Source organism: Panthera uncia (assembly GCF_023721935.1).
Source record: "Panthera uncia isolate 11264 chromosome C1 unlocalized genomic scaffold, Puncia_PCG_1.0 HiC_scaffold_3, whole genome shotgun sequence".
In the NCBI taxonomy this organism is placed as follows: Eukaryota; Metazoa; Chordata; class Mammalia; order Carnivora; family Felidae; genus Panthera; species Panthera uncia.
This window is the reverse complement of record NW_026057584.1, coordinates 71,409,363-71,431,502: the sequence shown is the minus strand read 5'-3', so window position 1 is coordinate 71,431,502 and position 22,140 is coordinate 71,409,363. Positions and strand designations below refer to the sequence as shown.

Sequence of the window (22,140 nt, the reverse complement as noted above, 5' to 3'; positions counted from 1 at the left end):
GAGAGAGAGAGAGAGAGAGAGAGAGAGAGAGAGAGAGAGAGAGAGATTGGGGGAGGGGCAGGAAGAGGGAGAGAGAGAGCATCCCAAGCAGGTTCCACACTGTCAGTGCGGAGCCCGACGCAGGGCTCAATCCCACGAACTGTGAGATCATGACTTGAGCCAAAAGCAAGTGTAGGATGCTTAACTGACTGAGCCAACCAGGCATCCTTGCTTTGCCTATTCTTAGTTTGTAGTTTCCATTCACTTCCAATTATCATGTCCACATTTTAGCCAGCAAGGAGGACAGGGGGGAAAAAGAGGGAATGTACCTCTTCCTTTAAGACTATTTTTTGCAAGTTGCACACATTACTGCTGTTTACTTATCTCTAGCCAAGACTTAGTCACATGAGTAAGATGCAAGGGAAATTGGGAGATATTTTTATTCCAGGTATTGCTATTCTGGGGAAAACATTAGTGCAAGGGGGGAGGGGAACCAACATTAGGGAACAACTAACAATCACTGCTGTATTTCATTTTATCTTATCTGTCATAGGTATCTGACATTTTAAATTTGCTATCTACCACCAATATTTCTAACAATGTGTACACTAAAAATTATGTAATAATTCCTTCTAAATTTTAATTTTTAAATGAAACATTTCTATTAGTAGATATTTGTCTCTATAAAATTTAAGGAATATTTATAATAAAATTACCAAGGGAAAACAGGAATATTAATAAAAAACAGAAAAGGCCATTTCAATTATTTTAAAAGTTGCTTTGTAATAGATTAAAATATGTAGTAAAATGTGAAGTGAAAAGTAAAATAAAGCCACTGTATTAGTGAAAGTACATATGAACAAAACTGCATGTAAGTGAAACTGCATAAATACTCCCAAAGAAGAGGGAGAATTTGGAAAGATACAAGAAGAAAAAAATATATGAGTTATTTTATCTTACTTCCTATAAATGCTGCTTACAGATATTTTTTAATCAAGTAATGGTGATCACAAAACAGAACACTAAAGAAGTATGGTGGAAGAAAGCAAAAGTAGGTTTAGGCCAAGATGTCACACTAGGTGACTCTGGTAAAGTAACTTCACAGGTGATGTCTATGATGAGGGGTCAAAAGAATCTAATATGTATCAGCCTCTGTGCTATGTTTCCTAAGCATTATGTCACTTAATATTCACAACAGTCCTAGAGATATAAATATTATCTCTGCTTTATAGAGGAAAAAACTAGATCTTAAGAGTGTGTAATTGTGTCAAGATCACAACAGCTATATAAGTATCAGAGCGCAAACTTAAACAAAGGTTTTTCTGACCTCAGTTCATGTTCTTTACCATTTCGTATATTATCTCCCTTGGTTTTCTCAACTGTGTATCAGAGGAATGTAGCACAATCTGAACCATTCTCAAGTCCATTCTGGCCTTTTAAGATGTTGGTATCCTGTAAGGTCTGACTCTCTTTCCCTAAATAAAACCACATCATATCAAAACATCTAATCAACCTCTTCCCAGGAATTTATATGTCGATTAAGTTATAAATATATATAACATAGAAAGTAGAAATTCATTTATTGAAATTTATAGACAAGGAGCTCCTGGGTGGCTCAGTTGGTTACACCTCGGGCTCTTGATTTCGGCTCAGGTCATTATCTCACGGTTCATGAGTTTGAGCCCTGCATCAGGCTCTGCCCTGACAGTGCACAGCCTGCTTGGGATTCTCTGCCTCCCTCTCTCTCTGCCCCTCCCCTGTGTGCGCTCTCTCTCTCTCAAAATAAATATTTAAAAAACTTTTTTTTTTACTTACAGATAAAAAGGACCACCATATTGGGGCACCTGGGTGGCTCAGTCAGTTGAGCATCTGACTCTTGGGTTTCGGCTCAGGTCATGATCTCATGGTTTCGTGGGTTTGAGCCCTGTATCGGGCTCTGCGATGGCAGTGCCAAGCCTGTTGGGGATTCTCTCTCTTTCCCTCTCTCTCTGCCCCTCCCCTGCTCGCACTCTCTCTGTCTCTCTCAAAATAAATAAATAAGCTTTAAAAAGTTAAAAAAAAAAAAAAAAAGGAACACAATATGTAAGATAAATTCAGATGTTTGGGGCATATCCCTGATCTTTACAGCTGATTTTATGCACCTTTATCTAAATGTCAAGAAGACATATATAAAGTTAAGAGGGAGGAAAGTTAATGAACATTATATTTACATTTTGCATAGTAATCCTTTTAAATGTAACACATTTTAGAGGTGGAGACACTGAGGCACAAGGAGGCTGATTTGCTGAAGGTCACATACCTAGTATACGGTTGCATCAGTACTTGAACTCCTTCTAGTTCTAAAATCTACATTCTTTCCCATCCACCCTGCTTCCTGTGGTTCAATTTTGGATATCCATGCATTAATATACTTACTTCTATTTTAATATAGGAAAACTAAAGATACGATTTAACTTAGCTCTTTCTTAGGCATTTGTGATTACCGGCAAACATTTGCTGAATACTCATTTAGTGAGCACAGCTGGAATAAATGTATTAAAATATGTAAAATACAAGAGAATATATATCATCAGTAACATAGGAATAAAAAATTAAGCATTACCAAACTACTAAGGAGAGAGAATCACTTTCAATTAGGATGATTAGGGAAGGCCTCGAACACATGATTACATGTGGACAGGGCATTAGAAGAGAAGTTTGAAATCATCAGAAAAAATTAAAAGCCTGAAAGGAAAAGAATATTCTAGGGAGGGGCACCTGGCTGGCTCAGTTGGTAGAGCATGCAACTCCTGATCTCAGGGTTGTGAGTTTAAGCCTCAAGTTGGGTGTAGCGATTACTTAAAAATAAAATAAAAAAAACAAAAGGAATATTCTGGGAAAAAGGAAGTATGGAACCAAAATGAATATTCAACATGGAGTAGAGTCCACACAGGGTAGAGTGTAGGATTCTTCTTCTTGAATAATAGGATATTTGGCTGGGAAATATGCTAGAGCCAAATTGAGGAGGGAGCTTAAATACCACGTTAGAATATCTAGAGTTGATCTTGTAGGAAAAGGGAAGTCACTGAACATCTTCAAGCAGAGAAATAAAAGAGAGCAGTGTTTTAGTAACATTAAACTGAGATGTATAGGCTTCAAGGGAATTGATGATGGCCAGGAAGATGGGAGATTAGATTTGGACATTTCTGTGAATTGCAACATGGGAAAAACAGAAATTCTCTGGGGGAAAAAAGTATAAAAGATGTATACTATATAATATATAAAAACTCATTACAGCTTCAACTCTGAAACAATCTGTAATATACCCCTCCCTAACCACAATATTCTATTCTTTTAGCTATTACTTTATCATCTGATTTCATCAGCTTATCTACTTCTGACTAGTCCCTTACCCTCTCCATTTTCTTTGAACATATCAGCCCTTCCCCGGCCTCACTTTATTTCTACCCCATGGTCAATACTTGAACTACTCTGTCCATAGTCCCCTAAGCCTGAATCAGTGTTGAAATCTACCCTCTTTTCTTGACTCAAGGGGCTGGAGAAGGCCTCAAAGTCCTGATATTATTACAAAGTAAGGGTTCCTCTTATTAGTCACTTATGAAAATCTCAAATGAATACTTCTTAGTCTTTAACTTATTTAATATTTGATAATATTGGATAGTACCTCTTTTCCTGAAATTCTTGAATTTAGAACAGCTGCAATTACATACTCTCCTAATATTACCCTAAAAATGTACAGTAAAAGTCAGCATTTTCAATCTGATTCTAATGTTAATCTCCTTGATTGTAAAGTACTAGATATAAACAGAAGGTTACTACAGAAATATGTTAATATCTTGTTGTAAACTATTCAGTTAGGATAATAAAGTTCTGATTAAGAAAAAACAAACAAGGAAAGAGCTACAAATCAGAGATAGCTAACTTGATCCCCTAGGAAAATAAATGAACATTCCATAAACATCTGAACATCTGTATACTTGATGATGATAAAGTCTTTAAAAATACAATAAAATTCTCCCTGGCCTCTGAAAAATGTTAACCTTAAAAAATAAACCAGTTTTCAAAATAAGTGCTAAAACATAAACACAAAGATTACACATGAATTTACATTTCTGATAATTATTGCTTCTATAATTAGTGAACAATTAGAACAGGATTAAAGAAGCAGACTGTATAAATGATTTACTCTAAATTTATTTCTCTTCATTTAAAAGAATTTTTCAAAAATACTATAAAATCTCATTACTGTAATTCAGATTTTACTATTTAGAATTTTAAAATAATGTGGATCATGACCTTGGATAAAGTTTTTTCATTAAGAAACATATTTCCTTATATATAGTAGAAATTAACAGTTTAAAATTAAAGAGGAAAAGTGTCAGTTACTTATGGGATCTGTTTTCAACAACTCTCCATATTTGGAAGACTCTCTATAAATCATTCAAATATCAATGAAAAATTTAAGCAAGCCTAAGAATCCTTTCAAGGCTGTTTTCACAGTCTTGTGATTACAGTCTCAAGTAACTTTATTTTTGTAATTTTTTTCCTAATGTGGAGTCACCTTAAATGTTCTGCTATTTTTTAGTAAAAAAAAATGTTAAAAGATGATGTTCAGATTATGATTCACACTGAAATACATTAATATAATTAGGCACATAGTTTCAGGTATAAATTAAAAGTAGTTTTCATTTTAAATGTTTTTAAATCATTTAAAGCAATATTTTAAAAGTATTTAAATAACTACAAGCATGAGATGTGGTTCATTGAAAATGTAAACATTCAATTGGCTGTTGAATGAAAGAATCATAATTTAAAGTTATAAATAATTTCCAACTCAAGTGTTATTCTGGAGAAAACAAAACATCCTTAAAAGCTTAATTATTGTTTTAGTCTTACTGTGATCAATGTGGTCAATCTTGTGACATCACTGTTGAGAAATCTGCAATAGGAAAACAGAAATAGCATTCAGCCGAATCATATTTGAGTAATTTCAGAAACTAAAATGTTAGTTTAGTATTTTTGTCTTCCTTGATGCCATAAGTCATATTTAAATTAATCTAAAGTTGTCAGGGAAAGTACAATTGGCATGGCACAAATAAAGCATGAAGCACTTGCAGTTTTTTATAGGTCATTATTTATTATAGCATGGTAAATTATGTTCTGTTTATAATCAGCAACACCCCAGGGTTACCATAATGTAACATATTAGTAATACCCTATAGGACATTTGGGTTAGTTTTATTTGTTTTCAAATATTTACTAAGAAGAGAATCACAGTGTGTTAAATATACTACAAACAAAAGAGTGGTACTGTTTATAGATAACTTTTTCTCTATGATCAGATTAGCAGTTCATTTTATGGCTAGAATGTGATCAATTTATTATCAATTAATAGGAGAAAGAGCTTTATGCTCATCCTTATGAAGAGTGACAAAACTAGTAAAGACTGAAAATATCATTGGGAAAGAACTATACACTATAAATCCCAAGGAAGTTACAAGTGAAACTATTTCCTGAACTGTAGATAGCTTAGAGTTCTTATCTCTGTAAAATCAAAGCTTTTAGAAATTTCTCAGTTAGTAAGGCATGGTTTCAGGTAAGCTTTGTTTTTTTTTAATGTTTATTTATTTTTGAGAGAGACAGAGAGAGAGAAAGAGCAGGGGAGGGGCAGAGAGAGAAGGAGACATAGCATCCAAACCAGGCTCCAGGCTCTGAGCTGTCAGCACAGAGCCTGACACAGGGCTTGAACCCACAAAATGTGACATCATGACCTGAGCCAAAGTTGGACGCTTAATTGACAGAGACACCCAGGTGCCCCAGGCAAGCTTTTAAATGTTTCATGTTAAAAAATAACACAATGTTATGGTGTTCTAATATTCATAACGGGCCTTCATATAATATTTCATCAGATCCTCATAACAATTCCTTCAAAGTAGTGGGAAAGAGATATTTTTTATTATACACTCATGGAAAATAGATGGTAGACAGTATACATGATTTGTCCAAGCACACAGAACTGAGTTTCCCTTGGTTCCTTTTTTATCTCACACCTTTCATCCATTCCATTCTGCCAACAAACACATTACCCTCTGTATCAAAAGACCTGCCTTCAAGGAGCTACTTCCTAGCATTATGCTCTCAACTTAAATCAATATAAAAAGCAGTCTATGGGGAGCCTGGCTGGCTCAGTCAGTAGAGCAACTGACTCTTAATCTCAGGGTCCTGAGTCCAAGCCCCACTTTAAACAAACAAACAAAACCAAAAACAAGCCAGTCTTGTGATGATAATGTGTCAACACAAAAAGTCTTATGAAAGAAGCAATTATACTTTCTGTAAAACTCTGTAATTCAAAAAGGTATTAAAGTTTTTTTAAAGTTACATTCAAACAATATTTGTGATTGAATAAAAGATAAATGTTCCATTTTATTTTTTATTTCTTGGGGGAAAAAATACAAGGTAATTAAGATTATCTATAAAGAACTAGTAGGGGCGCCTGGGTGACTCAGTCTGTTGACCATCCAACCTCAGCTCAGGTCATAATCTCATGGTTTGTGGGTTCAAGCTCCACATCAGGCTCTGAGCTAACAGCTCAGAGCTAGAGCCTACTTTGAATTCTGTGTCTCCCCTCTCTTTCTGTCCCTCCCCAACTTGTACTCTATCTCTATCTCTCTCTCTCTCAAAAATAAATAAACATTTAAAAAAGTGTCTTAAAAAATATATACGTTTTACTGGGTACTTGCAAATGCAAAAAAAAAAATACATGAAATTAAAATAACACCAGATAAAATCAGACAAACCTTAAAGCTTCTCATAAAAACCCTAAGTGGCTTTTACAAGGAAAGGTAGTTCTTTAAACTCATCTTGAAACTAGGAAATATATTCAATGCATATTCATATATAAAAAGTAATATTAAATTTTATGAAAACATAAGTCAACTAATATATTGGTTATGTGCTTTTTCTCCACAAGTCACCATTCCAGTAAATATGCACAGAAAATCTCAACCAAATTTACCCCCAGAAAACACCTGCCAGTGTTAAACTGTGGGATAAGTCAAGATATACAATTATATAAACATTTTTCAAGTAATTAGCATATAACTGTCTTTATTTTTCCTCTTCTTCTGCCTCAAAACACAGTCTTTCTTTATATAATTGATTTTAACACACTCAAGTCTTAACCTTCACCTGACAGCACCACAAAAGTCTCAACATACGCAAAGTAAGGATTCCTATCCCTACCCAGCGTATTGAAAAGATTCAAAGGAATAAATGGATACAATACCTACTTTTTCTCCCTTCACTCAAACTGAAGATAGAAATATATGCTGCTTAACTCTAAAATTCACTTAAACAATAGTCATTAAATATTTAATGTTTTTGCTGTGTTCTATGCTGTTTTCAAGGTGTGGTTATACAATAAAAAATATTTCTTTTTTTTTAACATTTATTCATTTTTGAGAGTGAGAGAGACAGAGCATGAGTGGGGGAGGGGCAGAGAGAGAGGGAGACACAGAATCCAAAGCAGGCTCCAGGCTCCGAATTGCCAGCACAGGACCCAACGGCAGGGCTCGAACTCACAGACTGCAAGATCATGACCTGAGCTGAAGTCGGACGCTTAACCGACTGAGCCCCCCAGGTGCCCCTAAAAAATTATTTCTAAAATTTACGTAAGAAAAATAATTTCACATGGGGAGCCTGAGTGGCTCAGTTGGTTCAGCATCTGACTCTCGATTTCAGCTCAGGTGATGATCTCAGGGTTGTGAGACTGAGCCCCACATCTTCCCTTCTCCCTCTGACCCTCCCCTATGTGCACACATGCGCTCTCTCTCAAAAAAAAAAGAAAAGAAAAAAAGAAAAAAAAAGAAAAGAAAAGGAAAGAAAAAGAAAAAACAAGAGAAGAAACGGCTACTTGCAGGCCGTTTCAGTTTTGGCAGTCTTAGACTGCACACATGGAAAGCCTGCTTCTATCATTCTCTTTCTAAAGATTCACAACTACACATCTTTTGGCATGTACTTTTAAGGTTTACCAAAAACTTTTTTTAAAAATCTAAACATGTTTCTACCATCATCTAGCTATTTCAAATCCTGACCATTATTTTTTTAATTAGGGAAATTATTTGATAAGTAAAAAAAAAAAAAATCCACAGGCTTTGATAATAATACCTTTTTTTAGAAGGTAAGGACAAAATACTTGTAAATACGAGGAAACTACTGAGGAAACTGGTAAAAATGTCATCACCACCAATGGAATACTTTATCCAGTGCTGTGCAATGGAACTTTCTGCAATGATGGGAATGTTCAGTATCTGTGCTGTCCAATACCTAGCCCACAGCCAAATGTGACTATTGAGCCCTTGTAATAGTGTTACTATGACTAAGCAACTGACTTTTAAATTTTAATTAATTTTAATTACTTTTAATTTAGATTTAAATAACCACTGGTAGATAGCGGCTACCATATTAGAGCATCATATCAAGACTGAACTGTAAGTGATTCTTCTAAATATTTGAAAATGTTTTTCTCTAGTTTTTAGAAATGGAAAAAGGGGAGCCTGGGTGGCTCAGTCGGATGAGCTTCTGACTTCGGCTCAGGTCATGATCTCATGGTTCGTGAGTTCGGGCTCTGTGCTGACAGCTCAGAGCCTGGAGTCTGCTTCAGATTCTGTGTCTCCCTCTCTCTCTGCCCCTCCCCTGCTCACACTCTGTCTCTCCCTCTCTCTCAAAAATAAATACACATAAAAAAATTTAAAAAAATAAAAAGAAATGGAAAAAAAAAACAACCCTCAACTGTGTTGTATAGGGTATGTTCATTTCAGAAAAATTGCTCCAAATTTGGAGGGGAACTATTTTATCTTTGAGTAACTTTCAAGTTTATGTTTGGTGGGGGGAAAAAAGAAAGATTTATTTTACCATCCTTAATGTATCATAGGGCTTATACAAGGAAACAGTCTTGGGTTTTGGAGAACTGTATTCTAAACATTTTCAGATTGCACTGATATTGCCTGCTATTTAAAAGTTTCAATTTACTTTACTTTGTTCAGCTGGGTAGAACATGTACTATTATAACTAAAACCTCAACAGAAGATAGGGAAAAAAAGAAATTTATTTTATTAACAACTTTGATAGTCTTGATCCTTACAAACCTCTTTTGCTATCAACTGTTTTCGTTTATTATTTTAAGAAAAACAATGAGCAAGCCTTAATAGCAAGACAAAAATTTTAACTAAGCATGTAGGGGCACCTGAGTGGCTCAGTTAGTTAAGTGTCCAACTCTTGATTTTGGCTCAGGTCACAATCTCAGTTTGTGAGTTCGAGCCCTGCATCAGGCTCTGAGCTGACAATGTAGAGCCTGCTTGGGATACTCTTTCTTCCTCTCTCTTGCCTTTCCCCAACTCAAATACTTACTCTCTCTCTCTCAAAAATAAATAAACATACTTTAAAAAAAAAGTTTTTACTGAGCATGTAATATAATGTATATGAAAAAAGCCTGCTATCTAGTCTAAAGTGAGTATAGAAATAGAAGACATTAGGGGTACCTGGGTGGCTCAGTCAACTAAGCATTTGACTCTTTGTTTAGGCTCAGGTCATGATCTCACAGTTCATGAGTTCAAGCCCCTCATCAGGCTCTGTGCTGACAGTTTGGAGCCTACTTGGAATTCTCTCTCTCCCCCTCTCTCTGCCCACCCTGTCTCTGTCTCTCTCAAAATAAATTAAAAAATAAAGTTAAAAAAAATACACATTATATAACATTAATATAAACTTCATTAGGCAGCTTTCTCAAGTTGTATAGGCAATGATCAATTTAGATATTTACTTTTACTTTACTTGCAAATAAAGTGATAGAAATAATTTCCTGATCTGTACAAACACTGGTATCCGGGCTAAAAGTTGTTTTCCTGATTTCTACATCCAAGGTAGAAAAAGAAAGGAAAACAGGCAGCGTGAATAAATATGGATTCCAATCCCAAGCAGTATTTTTGGTGCATCGTACTCACTGAATACCTCCTGTCCTCGGTTTCAACTGCGTCTAAGCAGGGCATGCAGTAAAATACCTGATGTGCTTCTTTCCTTGCTGTTCACAGAGAATATGAAGGCAGTAGCTGTAATTATTCTGCAACTGCACATTAATCCATGCTAAAATACACTGGAATTAGTAAAAATGATGGAACTTCTTATCCTTAAAACTGACAACTGACAGACTCCCTGAAATAAAGTGTTCGCACAACTTACAGAACTGAAAGAAAGAGTCCTACAGGTTCACCAATTCAAAGTCATCAGTTTTTATTTTGACTGTTGTAATTTTTTTAATGTTTATTTAGTTTGGAAGAGAGACAGAGCATGAGTGGGGGAGGAGCAGAGAGAGAGGGAGACACAGAAATCCAAGCAGTCTCCAGGTTCTGAGCTGTCAATACAGAGCCTGATGCAGGGCTCGAACTCATGAACCGCGTTATCATGACCTGATCCAAAGTCAGATGCTTAACCAACTGAGCCACCCAGATGCCCCGAATGTTTATAATTTTTTGATCAATAAAAGCAAGATTATTAATGCCTAGGTTCTATATGCTGGCACTGTTTGGCTTTGGAGATCTCATCAGGCTTTCTGGTAGGTTAAGTAGACCTCTAATTCAATACCTGCTGTTGATTATTTCAATCCCTGCCGTTAGAAAGAATCAGAAGGCCCCTATCTACACCAGAGAAACTCAGAAAGTTAGAAAGCGATGAAGGCTAGGAATAAAGCAAATTACAGTTTTTCAGTTTAAAACCTCTCACTTTGTCATATACAACGTAGAGCCGAAGTGAGATTTCCCTTAAGAGAGCTTCCTTAAATGCTAAACAAAACCAAAAGCAAAAACAAAAAAGCATATATAATCTTTTAAAGCCTTAAAAATGAATTACCAGGATTCTAACTTTTCGTCACCCTCTCCAAGTCACTACTCTCTTCAATTAAACAACTCATTGTCAGTACTACTACTTGAGATAAAACCAAATAAAACAAAGGTCATTTAAAAAGCACTTCTTGTATGGTCAATGATTTCACATTTCTTATAAAACAAATTTACATTTCCATAAGTTACTAAAATGTATCAATAATTTCACCTTCCTTACTGCAAAACACACACACACACACACACACACACACACACACACACAAAACCCTATCACCCCCTCAAAACGAATTACTTTATTTGAAATGTTTGTCCTTATTGTTATGTATGACTGAAACTTCTCTAGAAAAGTTTTAATCCAGTCAACTCACAAAATTTTTAAACAACTAACATAAGCCCAATTACATGAAGTTTCCCTACAGCTCAGATGGTAACTTCGTAATTCTGTTGATAATAAAAACCAGGGAAATGAAGCACAACCGGCTGTTAGACTTGGTGAAATCTTTTAAAAATGTAAGTATATGTAAGCTGCATGGTTTCCCCAACTTTACCACCCCACTCTTTCAACACTAATTAGCACTTCTCAAAATCTTTACTCACTGGTTCATAGGTTTCTGCTTTAGAGCCATAAATGGTCACCCAGCAGAGGAAGAAAGTGGTAGACTGCTAGTCGGTATTGAAACATTCTTGAGGTTAATATATACACAATATCCCAAAATGAACTAATCACTTGGGGGAAGTAACATAAAGAAGAGCTTCATTTGAGAAAAATTATATGCTGTTTTGGCTGTACTTTTATATCTCTAAATTCTTTAGGAAATTCAACTCAAATTGTAGCAACACAAAGAGACAAAGCTTTTAGGAATTACTATTAACTAAATTAAAACATGTTATCTGAATATAATTATGGGGAAATTTTACTTTTTTTAAATGTTTTTTATTTATTTTTTGAGACAGAGAGTGACAGAGCATGAGCAGGGGAGGGGCGGAGAGAGAGGGAGACACAGAATCTGAAGCAGGCTCCAGGCTCTGAGCTGTCATTACAGAGCCCAACGCGGGGCTCAAACTCAGAGACTGTGAGATCATGACTTGAGCCGAAGTCGGACGCCCAACCGACTGAGCCACCCAGGCGCCCCGGGGAGATTTTACTTTTTATCAAAATCAGAGTGCATCTTAGTCCTCTCAACAAATGCCAATCGAAAATTTGCCACTTACAAGATTGCCTTTAAAAAAAGCAAAACAGAAACATCTCACTTGAACAAGCCAATAATTAAGACAAGCACCTAAGTTCACAGCTTTTTTTTTTTTTTAAGGGTTTCATGTTCCATAGCTAAAAGACTGAAATGAAACTATTCCCATCCAAACCTTCAAATATCCAATTCAGACTATGAAGACTGATGAGGCAGTTAGCAATGTAACAAGTTAAAAAAAATAAGTTTGGGGTGCCCAGGTGGCTGAGTCAGTTAAGCATCTGACTTGATTTCGGCTCAGGTTCTGGTTTCATGGTTCGTGAGTTTAAGCCCCACATCAGGTTCTGCACTGACTATGCGAAGCCTGCTTGAGATTCTCTCTCTGTCCCTCACTCTCCGCCTGCACACCCCCCCGCCCCACTGCCCCACACTCTCTCTCTCAAAATAAATAAACTTAAAAAAAAAATTAGATCCAATAACTAAACATGCTATCACTAATAACAAAAACTAGGTTTCAGATAGCATATATTTTCCTCTGTTAAAACTTTTCCATGAATGTTAAGGGAGTTTAAATAATTATTACTGCCATTTTTTCTTAGAAACCTTGAATGATTTCATCATTAACAAGAAATCTGGTCTACTGCTTTCAACAATACATTACATAACCTTCATCTTCATTTAGAATTCTGGCATATATTTATTATATACCTTGGGCAATCTCACAACTTTAGTTTGCCATAGCATAATTATCTACTTTACACCAAGGTTGTGAAGTTTAGTTAATTATGCTTATAAAATTTTTAGACATACACAGATGAAAGACATGGCTAAGGCACTGATATATCTAACTGCATGTACTTAATGAAAAAATGCAACTTACAAACATTTAACAGCCACAGTCTAATGAATCTTAAAGACACTATGCTAAATGAAATAAGGCAATGCTTATTGACTTATTTTAAGGGTTGTGTCCATCCCCTGTCCCCTAATTCATTTGTTGAAATCTAACCCCCAATGTGATGGCATTTGAAAGTGGGGATTTTGGGGGGGGGGGTGGTGATTGGGTCATGAGAGCAGAACCCTCCCGAATGGAATTAGTGCCCTTATATAGAACAGAACCCATAGAACTTCCTTGTTCCTTCCACCATGTGAAATTATAGAAAAAGACAGCCATCTATGAACCAGGAAGCAGGCCCTAACCACATACTGAAGCTGTCCACACCTTGATCTTGGGACTTCCCAGCCTCCAAAATTGTGAGAAACAAATTTCTATTGTTTATAAGCCACCCAGTCTATAGTACTTTGTTATAGTAATCCAAACAGGACTAAGACAGCCAATCACAACAAGACAATATACGAGAGGTACACTGAATAGTCGAATTCATAAAACAGAAAGTAGAATGGTGATTTGCCAGGGGCTAGGGGAGGGGCAAATGGGAAGTTATTGTTTAATGGGTACACAGTTTTAATTTTGGAAGGTGAATGATGTATGGTGGTGATGATTGCACAACAATGTAAATGTACTTAAGGCCACTGAACTGTATATTTAAAAGTAGTTAAAACATTAAATTTAATGTTATGTATATTTTGCCACAATAAAAAATTAACAAGTGGAAATCTTATATAAATCATAAACCAATCTTAAAATTTTTCTTTCACTAATACACACATTAAAACATTAATCAAATCAAGCAATTCACTTGTTCATTATGGAGTGTTTTCTCTGTACTGGAAATATGGCAGTGAAAAAAACAAAATCTCTGTCTTCACAGAACTTATGCAGAAATAGTAAAGGCCTACAAAACAACAAAAAAGACAAATTTTATCCTTTCTCATAGTGACAAGTACTACAATGGAGGGTAAAGAGATGGAGTGGTGGCAAGGAAGGCCTCTCAGAGATTACTGCCCAGACACCAGAATGCAGTAAGAATAAACACTTCAGGTAGAGACAATAGCAAATGCAAGGGTCCTAAAGCGGAAAGGCTTAGGTGTTTTAAAAAAAATGAGGGGCGCCTGGGTGGCTCAGTCGGTTGGGAGGCCGACTTCGGCTCAGGTCATGATCTTGCAGTCTGTGAGTTCAAGCCCCGCGTCGGGCTCCTTGCTGACTGCTTGGAGCCTGGAGCCTGCTTCAAATTCTGTGTCTCCCTCTCTCTCTGCCCCTTCCCCATTCGCACTCTGTCTCTCTCTGTCTTTCAAAAATGAATAAATGTTAAAAAAAAAAAATGACAAGAAGGCACAGTGCTGGTGCACAGTAAGTTATAAGTCAGTGGTAAGAGAGTTAGGCGCAGATCACAGAGGGCCTGAAAAGCAACATCAATAGTTTGAATATTATTCCAGGTGTGCTGAAAGCCACATGGGATGCTTTCACTAAGGGAGTGATCTGATTAAAACAAGCAAAGACCCCCTAATTACTCTATACAGAATAATCTTGGAGATAGGAGAGGAAGAGATTAATCAAAACACAGAGATCAATTTAGAGAACAACTGTAGCAATTCAGGTGGAAATGAGATGACAATCATGGTAGCCATGTCAATGGTAGAAGTGGTTGGATATTTGTCGCTGATGGACTGAGAAAAAAAGCATCGTAACAGTCAAGGATGACTCCAAGGTTTTGGTCAGATCAATTGGGTGAACAATGCTGCCAAACACTGAGGAGGAGGACACTAGGGTAGGAATAGGTTTGGTGGTGTTGTTAGTGACAGTATTAAGAAACCAACAATTTGGTTTTGGCAACGTTAAGTACGCAAGTGAAAAGTTTCAGGAGAGACGACACAGTGAACTGTGACAGATGGTGCTGGACAACACTTAATCTGAGGGCTGACAAATGACCATGGGATTTAGTGAGGTAAATTCATTGGTGCCCATGACAAGACTGCTGTCAGTCGAGTGATGACAACAAAAGCATAAATAAAACAAGTAAAGCAAAGAAAGTGTGACGAGGCCATACAAGTGGCATATACGGACAACTCTTTGAAGGAGTTTTGCTATAAAGGACTCTACAGAAATAGTACTATAGCTAAAGAGGGATGTGGGATCTTGAAATGCTTTTGTATTAAAATGAGGGAACAGTACAGCATGTATATATGCTGATGAGATGAGAAAAAAAATGAATGATGATAGGGAAAATTACAGAAGCAAAATCAATGATTACTAAGCATCAAATAAATGCATAAATCTGTCCTTTGCTGCTAGAAATGCAAAGATAATAAATATACAACATGTAACTAATCTAAGGATTATATGGAAACTATATTGAAAATCAGAGGGGAATATAGTATATACATAATTAAATTAAAAATCCCTTAGAAACAGTATTATTTTATAATAGAGGCTGTCATGCTAAAAAGATTATGCAAAGCAATGTTGATCATTTTATGATGTGACAGCAATGTCCTTCTAAGCTATACACATGCAGCTGCACAGTTTAAAAATAATGCCATACACAGCTTTTATTTGATTATGCACAGTGGGGCTTAAATAGGATCAACATTAGATAAAGAGTAAAGCCAGCAATTTTTAAAAACATCTCCATTGTACTTTCCCTTTTTCCTTCTCTGTATTGACCCATTTCCACTTTTGGACTTCCAGCACCCTCTTCTGTAACTCACCACTCTACTCAAAACAGAAAGCAATACTCATATCAATCACTGACACAAATCTTCATTATTTCCAGAGTTCCCCTCTCTCTGCTCATTATTTTCTGCAATGTTCCCTTGCCTCCTTAAAAAAGTTAAGAATTAGATAGTTGTAACAGGTGATGGGGATGAAAGTGTGCACTGGCTGTGATGAGCACCGGCTGTTGTACAAAAGTGCTGAATCACTATCTAGCACACCTGAAACTAATGTTACACTGCATGTTAACTGGAATTTAAATAAAAACTTAAAATAAAAAGAATTCGACAGTTATAAAGACCATTGAGGACATATTAGTGTAAATTAATATGTTATTCAAACACATTTGCATTTTAAGCTTTTTTCCCTCCAATTGTAAGATTTTTTATTCCTTCTTATTTTTATATTCTGTCTCGTTAAAACATAAGATATGAGATGAATACACTTACGTACATAATAAACAAAATAAAAATAAGAAATTGAGTGAGAGAAAAATAACATTAGGCCAAAAATAAAGTTAGTTTCAAAAATGCATGCCACAAAGCCCTGTACTCTTAGTTATGGTAGGGGGAAGGGGCAACCAAAGAGATAGGGGTTTCAGTTTCCTGATAGCCAAATGCAAAGAAGAAATGACTGTCATAGGCAGCTTTTACTGATTTATATTATTCACAGTACTCATAAAATTAAATCATTTTCTTGAAGAAAGCTCTTTTTGTTAATGAGACCTAAGAAAAGTCATTCTATTGAGTTGTCAAAAATATTCCAGCAATAACTAATCATTTTTGAACAAGGATTTCTTTAACATTCCTCCCAGACTGGCCAATGGCATAGTACTTAAGAGTCTTTCAGCAGCTAAACAGGGTTCAAGTATGTCACACACAACTTTAATTCAAGGATAAGATATGGAATATCCAGAGCAGTATTCTACCTATTACAGGTATTCCTCCCCAAAATATATTGTTAGAAATCACAATTAATTTTTAAACTTGAGATAAAATTCACATAACATAAAATTCACCATTTTAAAGTATATAACTCAGTGGTGTTAATAGATTCACAATGTTGTACAACTACTATTGAATTCCAGAACATTTTCATCATCCCACAGAGAAACACCATACCAATTAAGCAGTCATTGCCCATTCTCCTCCCCACTCTCCTTCTCAGGCCTTGGCAACCGCTAATCTACTTTCTGTCTCTATGAATTTGCCTATTCTGGACATTTTCACATAAATGGAATCATATAATATCTGACCTCTACTGTGTGGCTTCTTTCACTTATCATACTGTTTCCAAGGCTCATCCATACTATAGCATGTATTGGTACTTCATTCTCTTATATGTATTAATAATAGTCAATTGTATGTGCATTTTTTTTATCCATTCATTGGTTAATAGGAATTTAGGTTGTATCTACCTTTAGGCTCTTATAAAATAATGCTATGAACATTCATATACAAATTTTTGTGTGTACAAAAAGTGTCAGTTTTCTTAGATAAATACCTAGAAACAGAGATTTTGGGTGATATGGTGACCATATTTAACTTATTAACTGCCAAACTGTTTACCAAAACAGCTGTAGCATTTTACATTCCCACAAGCAGTACATGAGATTTTCAATTTTTCACATCTTTGCCAACCCTTGTTATTTTCCATTATTTTTTATAGTCATCTTAGTAGATATGAAGTATTATCTCATTAGAGCTTTAATTTGCATTTCCTGGTGGCTAATGATGTTGAGCACTTTGTCACGTGCTTATTGCCATTTGTATATCTTCTTGGAGAAATGTTCGAATCCTTTGCCTATTCCTTAATTGGCTTACTTATCATTTTGTTGTAAAGTTTTGTTCACAATGAATTTTTAAGGATTTTCATCTATTACCAGTTGTCAGATTAGGAGTGAAAAAATAAAATAAATTATAATATGTGCAAATGAAGATAGAAGATCAAAACTACTTTAGGACAGGGGCGCCTGGATGGCTCAGTTGGTTAAGTGTCCGACTCTTGATTTCAGCTAGGTCATGATCTCACAGCTCAAGGGTTCGAGCCCCACATCGGGCTCTGTGCTGACAGCACGGAGCCTGCTTGGGATTCTCTCTCCCTCTCTCTCTCTGCCCCTCCCCTGTTCACTTGCTCTCTGTTTCTCAAAAATAAATAAATAAACATTTAAAAAACTACTTTGAGGCAGAAAACACATCTCCATATTACATGGAACTACTGTATAATAGTTATTAATATCAACACAAATCCTTGCACTGCTTGTTTATTTTCTTCTTCCTCAATACCAAATGTATTGCCTAGTTAATGAACAGTTGGTATCCATAAAGAGGCATATTGTTTTAACATTTCAACAAAAACTGGCAATTGTCAAATAATTAGAAAAAAAAGATGGATATTAAGACAGCTTAAAACATTTCAAAAGAAACTAACAAATAAATAGATTATAGCTTGAAAAAGTAAAGCATATAATATTTGCATGCTCACTGAGTTCTCCATGCAGACTTAAAAGCTTTAAAAAAAAAAAAAAGTTAATAGCTCTTATTTGTAGCTTTAAAGGCAATGCTAAGTTTGACTCTTTCAATAGTGACCAAAGATTTTATTCCAGTATCTGGATTACTCTGGTCTGAATAGGCAACACTTTTCTTTAAAGTTCTAGGAATGGAAGATACTGACCATCAAGCTAGTTAACCAAATGCAGTCACAAGCTTAAATTTATGGTAAGAAGGATGGTGAAAAGAACACTTCTGAGTTTCTTAAGAATGCGATTCTTATGGATGGAATTTGAAACAAATATAATACTGCCTTTGCTGGGGGAAGAGGGCAAGAACATGAGCGCTCCTAATAAGTTTCACCACTTCAATATCTAAGTTATATTAGATATAATTTTAATTCACTATTGCCATAGTAAATGAATTTTATTATTCCATTTACTATTTTTTTCCTTATAGGATTTTCGTGACCTACCCCCTAACATTACTTGGCATGATCTCTGTTCTATCCAGTGATGCACAGGCAGCATTTATCAAGCAACAATTAAGGTATGTGATCTATTCCATAACCAATTATGTCCTGACTTATAATTTCAATCTATATGTGTGATATTATCAATGATACACAGCATTAATGTCACCCAGCCTTGTTCTCAAAACAATGCATAAAGCTTTAAATTTAAAAAATGATTCTAATTCTCAAACTGCTAATGAATTAAACAAACATAAAAATTGGAATATTTCAAAGGGAACACCTGCCTTCAGTTTCTAAAAAATATTGAGAAGTGAGCTATTCAAGATTAAACAATGATTGTTTTTACAGCAACCCAAAGAATAACCAACATACTACAAAATGTGCAGACTGTGTTCTTCCTTTCTTATCATATACTTAAACAAAATAGGTAAAGAAGTTTCATTACATGAAAACAGGTTTAATGCTGTACCCACTTGATCAGCAAGTTTTCTAATATTAAGCAGAAATAGTATGAAAAGATGCAAATGTTTGCATTTTTTTAAGTTGGTAGATTTAGAATTTTTTAAAACAAAAATACATAAAAAAGATGCTTACATTTCTCATGATAAAAATATTTTTGACTCCATATGTTAAAAATGACTTCACTTTTCTAATTGCTTTATAGTCACTGTATTTCAAAAATGTATATGAATTAAAATTTCACCATTTTCAGCAATTAATTCACCTGGGAGATTATCTTGTTTTGTGCTTTAACTTAATCCAAAGAAAGCAGGTCAGTTCATTAAGATACAAAAATGTTCCATGACAGGGGTGCCTGGCTGGCTCAGTCAGTAGAGCATGCAGCTCTTGATCTCCAGGTTGTAAATAAGTTCAAGCCCTGTGTTGGTTGTAGTGATTACTTTAAAAAATAAAATAAACTAAAATCTTAAAAAAAGAAGGTCCATGATACAACAGTAAGCCTTGTGGAGTGTCTGATACATAGGTTTTCAATGTACGTCGACTAAACTAAGTTGTATATTTTATCTGTGCTTTAACTTCCTCTGATATACAATACAAGAATGTAGAGAATAAAGATTGTGATCTTTAGTTGAAACTTTAAAACTTAAAATGTTCTGGGTCACCTGTGTGACTCAGTTGAGCATCCAACTTTGGCTCAGGTCATGATCTCACGGTTCATGAGTTCTAGTCCCACATCGGGCTCACTGCTGTCAGCACAGAGCCTGCTTTGGATCCTCTGTTCCCCCCTCTCTCTGTACCTCCACAGCTTGTGCTCTGTCAAAAATAAATAAACATTGAAACAAGAAAAAAAAACTTAGAATGTTCTTACTTAGAAATCAATTTCACTTTAGAATATGGACAATTTGATTCCAGTATTTTACTTCTTAAAAATTTTTTTAAAGGACACTTGAGTTTTTTAAGTTTATTTATTTTAAGAGAGAGAGAGAGGGAGGGGCAGAGAGAAAGGGAGAGAGAGAATCCCAAGCAGGCTCCACGCTGTCAGTGCAGAGCCTGACACAGGGCTCAATCCCACAGATCCTGAGATCATGACACAAGCTGAAATCAAGAGTTGGCTGCTCAACCAATTAAGCCACCTAGTCACCCCTCATTCCAGTATTTAAATATGATTTCACTGTATAGAAGAGGGCAATAGATAAAAAAGCAGAGTAATACTCAATTTGAAAGTCTCTCCAATATATCATCCTGAGGAAAAAGTGATCCCCATTAAATGACATTTTCCTGTCATTTTTAGCCCCAAGACACTTTTTACCCTTTCTCTGTCTTCTCTCCTTTTATCTAGAAAAGAGCAACTTCTCCTAACTTCTGCCATCTCTCCTCTGACCCCAGTGCCAACTTCCAGCACTCCCTACACCCTGTAGATAAATGTGGTGATCTTAACACCCCATCAGATGCTGTGCATATCTTTATCACTAATTAACTTATTCCTATTGTTAGGATCTTCTTTTTATTAATCTGTTTCCTTTCACTAGACTCCAAGTTTCATAAAAGTAATGGTTATGTCTAATATATAACGGATACTTGTAGTGCAATAAAAAATAATCTAATATATAACAGATACTTGTAGTATAATAAAAAATAAATATTTAGTCTCTATCTCTGGTTCCTGACACAGAGCTCCAAAAAGTTCTGGAATCTGAATTTACTACGTCTATATGTTGGTGAGTGGACTCATGGGGAAGGTAGGTAGATAACTTCAGGATGGGGGTCAGTCACCAGAGAAAAACCAACCATTCAATTAGAGGGTTAGAACTTCCAGCTCCACTACCTCCGAAGACAGGTGAGGGACTTGAGATTGAATTTGTCAACAATGGGCCAATCAACGATACCTATGTAACCTTCATAAAAACCCCTAAATGATAGGAGTTAGGGAGCTTACAAGTTAGTGAACAGATCCATATGCCAAAAGCATCATATATACTAACTCTGTGGAGACAGAAGATCCTGTGCTCAGGACCTTTCTAGACATCACCCTATAATATACTTCTTATTGTGCCTGTCCATCTGTATCCTTTATTATAAACTGTGACAGTAAGTAGAACACTTTCTTGAGTTCTATTAAGTCCTCAGGGAGGGGGTCGTGGGAACCCATGATTTATAGTTGGCCAGGCAGAAATGTGGGTAGCCTAGGGACCCCATTTGCAGCTGGCACTGGAAGCAGGCAGCAGTCTCGTGGGAGTGAGCCCTTAACCTGTGGGATCTGCACTGTGTCAGAATTGAATTAAATTGCCAGAGACTCACTGGGTGTTGGAAAATTGATGAATTTGTTGTTTTGGGAAAAAATACTCAATACATTTATTTTGGGAAAATGAATAAATGAGTGAAAAGTTAATTAAAAAAGAAGAAAACCAGGCCACCTGAGTGGCTCAGTTGGTTGAGCATCCAAATCTTGATTTTGGCTCAGGTCATGATCCCAGGGTTGCGATATTGAGCCCCATGTCAGTCTGCTTGGGATTCTCTCTCCCTCTGCCCCTCTTCCTCACTCATGCTTGCTCACTCTCTCTCTTTCGCTCTCTCAAATAAAAAATAAAAAAATAAAAAATAAAAAGAAGTAAAGCATATTTAATACATTCACATTATAGTCATTCTTACATTAATTTTTAGAGCTTGTTTTTCCTTTATTGCTATTCATTTACATTTAATTTCTCTACATAGACAATGCTTGCTTTTTTTCTCTTATAATTATTTTAACATAAGTACTCTCTTTTAAACTGAATACTGCTTTCAAGTTTGCCAAAACTTAAACCAAAATATATTATCAAAATCAAAATCAAAACCAAAAAGTTGATTTCTCCTTTATGAAAGACTGAGAATTTAGCATGGACTTACGTGCCTCTTATTTTATTTTATTTATCATAAGCAACTTGAGAATAAAGATTGTGTTTAATTAGAATTTTCTTTCCCAGAGATTAACAGAGTGCTTAGGACATGAAGTGTACTCATGAGCTAAAAAAGAAAAAGAAATATTGTAAGGGGAAAAAAAGGTCAG

General features: G+C 35.5%; 1 protein-coding gene across 18 annotated transcripts in view; it reads right to left on the bottom strand.

The window, feature by feature from the left end:
* BAZ2B (bromodomain adjacent to zinc finger domain 2B) overlaps window positions 1-22,140 on the bottom strand; it is a 434,688-nt gene that overhangs the window by 229,522 nt on the left and 183,026 nt on the right. For 17 of the 18 annotated variants that reach the window (XM_049616087.1, XM_049616095.1, XM_049616090.1 and 14 more), the window contains exon 4: window positions 4,876-4,918. The gene's annotated coding sequence lies outside the window, so the exon portion shown is untranslated. Of the gene's footprint in view, window positions 1-3,643; window positions 3,705-4,875; window positions 4,919-22,140 lie in introns of all 18 variants that reach the window. The other variant, XM_049616088.1, reaches the window with a different exon arrangement.